The sequence below is a fragment of the Triticum urartu genome, chromosome 3, assembly GCF_003073215.2.
Source record: "Triticum urartu cultivar G1812 chromosome 3, Tu2.1, whole genome shotgun sequence".
NCBI classification, from domain to species: Eukaryota; Viridiplantae; Streptophyta; class Magnoliopsida; order Poales; family Poaceae; genus Triticum; species Triticum urartu.
Genome location: NC_053024.1, coordinates 689439001 through 689447069, shown reverse-complemented (window position 1 = coordinate 689447069; position 8069 = coordinate 689439001). Strand labels below are relative to the sequence as shown.

Here is an 8069-nt window from a genome sequence, read left to right as displayed (position 1 = left end):
TATTCATGAATGGTAATACGTCTAGTGCAAACCAAACTAACATCACATAACCATCTCAAGATCCATTTAACATTAGACACAACATCACAGAACCATCTCAATATCCATTTAACATCAGACACACACAACCATCATCGTAAGGTGGGTACCTTCCCTAGTGGTCTACCACCAACCTAAACAGACCACTTCTCTAGATGTATCTACAAGGCTCGGAGTTCAGATGCCGGTGGACACGAAACCTCCCTCCCTCGGACGATGGCGTCGAGGTCCTCCACCTCGGCGACCTCCGGCGTCGAAATCACCTGGACGATCATCTGTGCGACGTGGTCACCGGGCTTCACGGCGAAGTATGCCTCCGAGTGGTTGAATAGCACAGCGCCACCGGGCCGTGCTAGTCAGCGTCAATCACCTCTGCACCCACGTCAGGAAAGTGAAAACTTATTAGTACACAAATTGCATCAAGTCAACGAAATAGTACTATTAACAAATTCAAACTAAAGCCACAACACTTATTTTGGGACGTAGGAAGTATGTCCTAGCACTTCTTTTTAAACCGGAAAAGATCTACTGATACTCTGAAGTTCCTCAGAAGAAACTAAATGACGTACCTCAGCTTCTTCCTGGGTCATACCCTCTTTCCATTGATGATCCATCAACCCATACAGGTAACTGGAACCAGATCCTGAAAAAGGACAGCAATAACATAGAAGTGTGAGAATCTGCACCTGGTATAGCATACAGTAAAGCTGGATTAGCACAACTATATGCTCGGTGTTTCTCAACACTAAGTGCAGCCAGATTGCATTGAGCCAGGATAAGAAGTGTGATTATAACCCAGTGTGTTTTACAAACCACAAGCAAGTAAGTGAGTACAAGCCTGCCAGACTGCACCAGGTTTGTTGCAAACAAGTGCTAGAAGCTACTCAAGGATGTAAATTCAAGTATAGGCAAGGAATGCTCCACTTCTATTGGGGAAAACTTACCTCCAATTGCGAATGGCTGCCTCAAGATCGTTCCACCAAGAGGGACCGAGTGAATTTGGCCCCCCTCATATTTATCCCATCCACCGACTATCATCCAGCTTGCAACATGCTCTGGGCGTTGATAACAAATATGAGAAATGACATGATTTGTCTAAAGAAGGCGAACAAACATTAAGCGCCATCAACATTCTTGTGATGACAAGACATACCTTGTTCTGATAGGCCAGCAACCTAACTAAGTTGGATGCAACTTTCACGGTAGCTGGTTGCCCAAGCTGAATTCTGTACAGGGAGGACAAATCTAACATCAACTAACTTGCAAATCAAACATTCAACTGACTGCAATCATATTGACAACTGAAATTTAAGTTCTATTTAATTTATTCGGTGCCATCCTACTCTGATTTAGGAGCAAAAAACTGTATTTTGCACCTTTTCCGGGCCAGGATCGAGAAGTGGAAGTCATAAAAAAGAGAGTACTTACGTGTGTTCGTGGAGAAAATAGCGCACATAATCTGAAATAATTTGTCTATCAGCAGCATGCAAGATAACATGCTACATGTGAGACATATGAACAGAGAATGGGTATCTGACTACCAAAAATTAACACAGACGATGAAAACTAATGATGGTGTGATAACTCAAGAGTTCCACTCTTCCACAAGACAAGCAATGTTGGAAGCAACGAGCAAATTGCGGCATGAGAAAGCAAAACATAAACTCTTGTCTTGCTAGCTTTTGTTATTTTGTTTATTATCAACAACAGCAACCAAACATACCCTACTCATTGATTTAGGGAATACTCGTTAAGAAGTAAAAGTAAGATTAAGTTATGAAATAGACTAACTGAATGATGCATCCTCAAACAACTGAATATCACAATAAAAATGTGATAAACAACATGAGAATGTGCCCAATCTTCTGCAGAAATATAAAACACTTACAGATCCAGAGCGGCAGACGTAGACATTATCTGCGAGCTGACTGATCTTGTTTGAAGCACGGTTTGCCACATACATTCATGCGAATTAAGATCAGGCAACAACACATATTACGTCAAGCAAATAAACCTAAAGAGCAAAACAAATCAATGTTGGCTTCCTTCAATTCTAGTGTGATCATTAAGGCTTTGTCAGGCATGTTGTCCAGCAAATCAGTAAGAACATACAGTACTACACAATTGACAACAATACAAGGTTCAAAATGGACAAAACACAGCACAGAACTCCCCCAAGCAAAAGGAAGCACATACTCTAATTCTCACTGCCCCAATGATAACTGTAAACCCAAACCCGTTTGCCTCTAATTCCATGGCAAGAGAACAAGGTTTGTCCATGAAATTTGGAATTTCGCAAAGAAGTAGCAGTACTTGGAGCTCTGATTTGCTGAACTACACATGGTGGTAAGCTAAAGGGCGCATTTCCCCTTTATCGAATTATTAATAATTAGACTACTCCCGTCGAATGCAGACAAACGGAGACGATTTCCCCTGACCTCGCAACTAGATTATACTAGGGAAAAAAATACTGAATTAGGAGAGGCATCACACAAAGCATGGCGACAGCAGCAACAGCAGCTGAAACATGGTACACGGGGAGGTTGCATGGTGGCGACCCCGTAAATCCTCGTCTCCCTGCGGTGGCGGTGGCGGTGGCGGTGGTGGCTCAGGGTGGACACGGTCGGGGCCGGTCCGAGCCGTCGTTTGGACCGGCCGCCGGCGGTCCGGGCCGGACCGGACCGAGCAGCATGGCGGTCCTGATTTCAGGGACCGGACCGGCAACGACGAAGCCCGGGCCGGACCGAGCGGACCGGCCAACGACCACCAGCGGCGAGATGTGCGACGATGCGCGGGTGCTGTGGCGAGGTTGGTGACATGCGGGAGCGCCGGCGGCAAGGTGGGCGACATGTGCGCTGGGCGTCGCGGCTGTTATTCATGAACCTGTACATATTTTTTCATTAGCAGTTTTTCCTATTGCATGCAAGTAATGTAGCACGTCTATGAGGCCACGATTTTCTGTGTGCGGGTCTTGCCGGGATAAGAGGATCAAATCTGACGTGATGTTCTTCCTCAAATGGCACCATAATTTTCGGATCAAGCCGTCTTTCTTTCGTATTTTTTGTTTTCTGCTCGACCGAATAAAAGGAAACAACAACGTGGGGTGATGGCCCGTGATTATAGGAAGTGGGCGTTTCTCCCACGCACGATCAGAAACTACTCCTATTATATCTAGCGCCTTCCAAAAAATAGTTGCCTGATTTGTTGGATGCGAAAATCACGGTTGAGCGTTTCTCCAACAATCAGAAAATCACGGCCGATCGAGTATTTCTTCCAGATGGTGGCCTGCGTTACGTGCGTGTTGTGCTGAAACGGCTGCCATTTCCGTGCTCTTCCAAGAAAACTGCATTTTCTGACGAAACTGAAGAAATCTTATTGTCTGACGAAACTGAAATCTAACAGCTTATGGCTACAACTGACGAAACTGAAGAAATCTTATTGTCTGACGAAACTGAATTCTAACAGCTTATGGCTACAACTGACGAAACTGTATTTTTTGAAACTTCGACAGCATGCAGCTCTAAAGGGAAATGGTCGACGACAGCCAGACGAGGAGGAGGTAGTCTACTACGGATAGGTGAAGACGGCGACGGTCGACGATGGCGGGCAGGTGCAGCGTTCCCTACACTGCTCCTCCACTACTCCTTTCCCCGCGTGCAGGTGCAGACGAGGAGGTGTTGGCCGACGAGACTTAAGTGGGAGACGAGATGGCGGAAAGAGGAGGAGGTGGAGGTGGTCGAAGACGGCAACGGCAGGTCGGCGGCCAATGGAGGCGGAGCTCCCTTCCTCCTGCAGCTATGGCGGGCAGTGGCTCAGGAATTGGGCTCGGGGGGCTATGCCTGGCAACGATGGACTGCAGTCCTGGGCTAGGCCAAAAGTCGCGGTCCGACCAAGCGGACCGAGCTTTAACCGGACCGGACCGAGGTTTTTTCGGTCTGATTTTCTTGGCCCGGACCGAACAATTTCTCTAGCGGGCCTGGACCGTACGGTCCGGTCCTGAACGGGCCACGAGCGGGCCTAAAAGCTTGCTCGTTCCGTCCACCCTGAGTGGTGGCGGAGAAGGAGCGCGGCGTCCCGAGAAGAAGTAGACGGGGTGAGCTCGATGGTGGCTGCCCCGTCAATCACCTCCTCCCTGCGGCGACCGTGGTTGTGGGGAAGGAGCCGACCTTGGCGGCCCAGCTTGACGGCGGCGCGGATCCAGGAGCCCCCGATGTGGTCGTCGCCAGGGAGAGAAGTGGAGGGGGAGAGGATGGGGGCGTTGGCGTTGGCGGTGGAGAGGAGGTCGGCTGTGGACGAGAGATCGCCGTCGGCGGTGGGTGGGTGGCCAGTGATGGAGGGGATCTGGATCGGGGGTTGGGTGAATTTCTTTTTTTTTGAGATAAACGGGGCGGGTGGAGGGTGGAGTGGGACTGTTGGTGGCGTGGGGTGAGGTGTTGGAAATATGCCCTAGAGGCAATAATAAATTAGTTATTATTATATTTCCTTGTTCATGATAATCGTTTATTATCCATGCTAGAATTGTATTGATAGGAAACTCAGATACATGTGTGGATACATAGACAACACCATGTCCCTAGTAAGCCTCTAGTTGACTAGCTCGTTGATCAATAGATGGTTACGGTTTCCTGACCATGGACATTGGATGTCGTTGATAACGGGATCACATCATTAGGAGAATGATGTGATGGACAAGACCCAATCCTAAGCCTAGCACAAAGATCGTGTAGTTCGTATGCTAAAGCTTTTCTAATGTCAAGTATCATTTCCTTAGACCATGAGATTGTGCAACTCCCGGATACCGTAGGAATGCTTTGGGTGTACCAAACGTCACAACGTAACTGGGTGGCTATAAAGGTACACTACAGGTATCTCCGAAAGTGTCTGTTGGGTTGGCACGAATCGAGACTGGGATTTGTCACTCCGTGTAAACGGAGAGGTATCTCCGGGCCCACTCGGTAGGACATCATCATAATGTGCACAATGTGATCAAGGAGTTGATCACGGGATGATGTGTTACGGAACGAGTAAAGAGACTTGCCGGTAACGAGATTGAACAAGGTATAGGGATACCGACGATCGAATCTCGGGCAAGTACAATACCGCTAGACAAAGGGAATTGTATACGGGATTGATTAAGTCCTTGACATCGTGGTTCATCCGATGAGATCATCGTGGAACATGTGGGAGCCAACATGGGTATCCAGATCCCGCTGTTGGTTATTGACCGGAGAACATCTGGTCATGTCTGCATGCTTCCCGAACCCGTAGGGTCTACACACTTAAGGTTCGGTGACGCTAGGGTTATAGAGATATTAGTATGCGGTAACCCGAAAGTTGTTCGGAGTCCCGGATGAGATCCCGGACATCACGAGGAGTTCCGGAATGGTCCGGAGGTAAAGAATTATATATAGGAAGTGCTATTTCGGCCATCGGGACAAGTTTCGGCGTCATCGGTATTGTACCGGGACCACCGGAAGGGTCCCGGGGATCCACCGGGTGGGGCCACCTGCCCCGGGGGGCCACATGGGCTGAAGGGGGTGCGCCTTGGCCTATATGGGCCAAGGGCACCAGCCCCAAGAGGCCCATGCGCCAAGAGAAGAGAAAAAAAGGGAGAGTCCTAAAGGGGGAAGGCACCTCCGAGGTGCCTTGGGGAGGATGGACTCCTCCCCCCCTTGGCCGCGCCCTTCCTTGGAGGAAGGGGCAAGGGCTGCGCCTCCCCCCTCTCCCTTGGCCCTATATATAGTGGGGAAAATGAGGAGCAACCATACCTAAGGCCTGGCGCCTCCCTCTCCCTCCCGTGACACATCTCCCTCCTCCCGCAGCGCTTAGCGAAGCCCTGTTGGAATCCCGCTACTTCCACCACGCTGTCGTGCTGTTGGATCTCCATCAACCTCTCCCTCCTCCTTGCTGGATCAAGGCGTGGGAGACGTCTCTGCTCCGTACGTGTGTTGAACACGGAGGTGCCGTCCGTTCGGCGCTAGGATCATCGATGATTTGAATCACGACGAGTACGGCTCCATCAACCCCGTTCTCTTGAACGCTTCCGCGCGAGATCTACAAGGGTATGTAGATCCACTCCTCCCTCGTTGCTAGATGACTCCATAGATAGATCTTGGTGACACGTAGGAAAATTTTGAATTTATGCTACGTTCCCCAACATGAGGGTGGGAGTATACTAGTAGCGCGGTTGTCGGCAATGCGCTACATCTATCCACATAGTAGTAGCGTAGGTTTTAGAACCCGCGCTACTATTATGGTTTGTTCGCGAGGCACGGTTAGAGATATTTACTAGTAGCGTGTTTTTTTGACCACGCGCTACTAGTAAGTAGTAGTGGCGCGGGACAATATAGCGTGCTACTAGTAAGCATCTGTCTATAAGCTTTTTCCTAATAGTGCATGAGCGACATCTTCAATGTCAAGGACCTCTCGCCCTACCATGGTGATGAAGAATTTGATCCGTTGTCGGATCTTTCCCAAGGGAGGGAGATGATGCGGAGCATCCCAAGGTCATCCCCATGGACCTACCATCGTCGCACCAAGTGCCTAGTGGACCCATGACACGAGCACGTGCAAGAGCTCTCGAAACCAAGGTGACATCTCTCCTCTCACAAGTCCACTTCTATGCACATGTGACATGGCTACTATCTCAAACGGAGACATTGTGCATACTCAGGTATCAAGGAGTTAGCCATGAAGAAGCTAAGGAGCAAGGAGAATCCAAAGAGAAAGGTGGACGTGAAGACGGAGAATAAGAGCTGCCACGGAAGCTACAGCCACCGGACGACCGGCGCAGCCCGGACGTCCGGCCCCTGAAGGTGACGCCAGCCCCACGAACTCAGGCCAACGAAAGCTACAGTGACCAGATGTCCGATCAGGACCGGACGTCTGATGACTCCCAGGCTCCGGACGACCGACGTTTCACCAACAGAATGAAATTAGCAAAAGTCTGAGGAAGACCGGACGACCGGACACCTACGGACGTCCGACACCGTGACAACAGAACCTAATCTACGGATATCCGAAGATCTACGGACGTCCGGACCTCCGCGAGCCTCCGGACGACCGGCGCCTCACGGACGACCAGACCCTGGCTGCATCCAGTTTCGGGCCGAAGCCCATCTACCCCTCCACTTCGCCCCTCTTTTGCCCTAAGACTATAAATAGACCTCTCCCTCCTCCTAGTTAGGGTTAGCAAAGGATTAGCTCATATTCAGAGGCGGAGGACGGAAAAAATTAAGGTGTGGCGAAGTCTTAAGGAAAAAATTCTTTTGATGCAAATCGAAAGAGTCAATACACATTACAACTCAAAATGAAATACACTGAAAATGTAGGCATGTTTCAATAGAAAAACAACCTAAAACATACCGATAATGATGCTTTCAATGGCGTCTAGAATACCCAGGCAATGACAATACACTAGCACGAATGAATATAAACAAATCTGGAGTTCTGGAGTTCTGGTTCAAAAACTTCAGATCATGGAGAACTGACAGAAGAAAAAACGCCAATGCCCCAACAAAGTTCAGAGTTCAGACCTAGCCCCTAGGGATTACCAAAAAAATCCCCGACCCCGACTGTGGCCGTCGCCTGCTGAAGCCGCCGGTGAAGCCCCCGCGCCGCTGAAGCCGTCGCCGGAGCCGCCGCTTGCTGCGCCGCCGGAGCCACCGCTGCAAGCGCCGCTGTGCAGCAGCCCTCCAAGCCCCCAGCCCGCTGACGCCGTCGACTGCCCCGCCGTCGCGCCCGCCTGGACCTCGCGACCTGGCCAGCCGCCGCCGCCGCGCTAGGTTTGGTCGCGTCTGGGTGGGTGGAGTTGGTCGCGTTCGCGTCGCGGCGTCGGTGTGTGCGGGCGTTCATTTCTTTCTGTTTTTCTAGGTATACACTAGTGGGCGCTCGATGCAGAGCCCCATCTGGCCGCGGTCGATGCTCCAGCCGATGTCTAGGCAGTACAAAAGTGATAGATACGTAGACATAAATTTTTTTTGGCCAAAAATCAAGGTATGGCGGGCGCCATACCCTGCCTACCGGAGCCC

At 50.2% G+C, this 8069-nt stretch overlaps 1 pseudogene; it reads right to left on the bottom strand.

Annotated features, from left to right (window-relative positions):
- Window positions 1–405: 405 nt before the first annotated feature.
- LOC125547185 lies at window positions 406–7158 on the bottom strand (annotated as a pseudogene).
- Window positions 7159–8069: the final 911 nt, after the last annotated feature.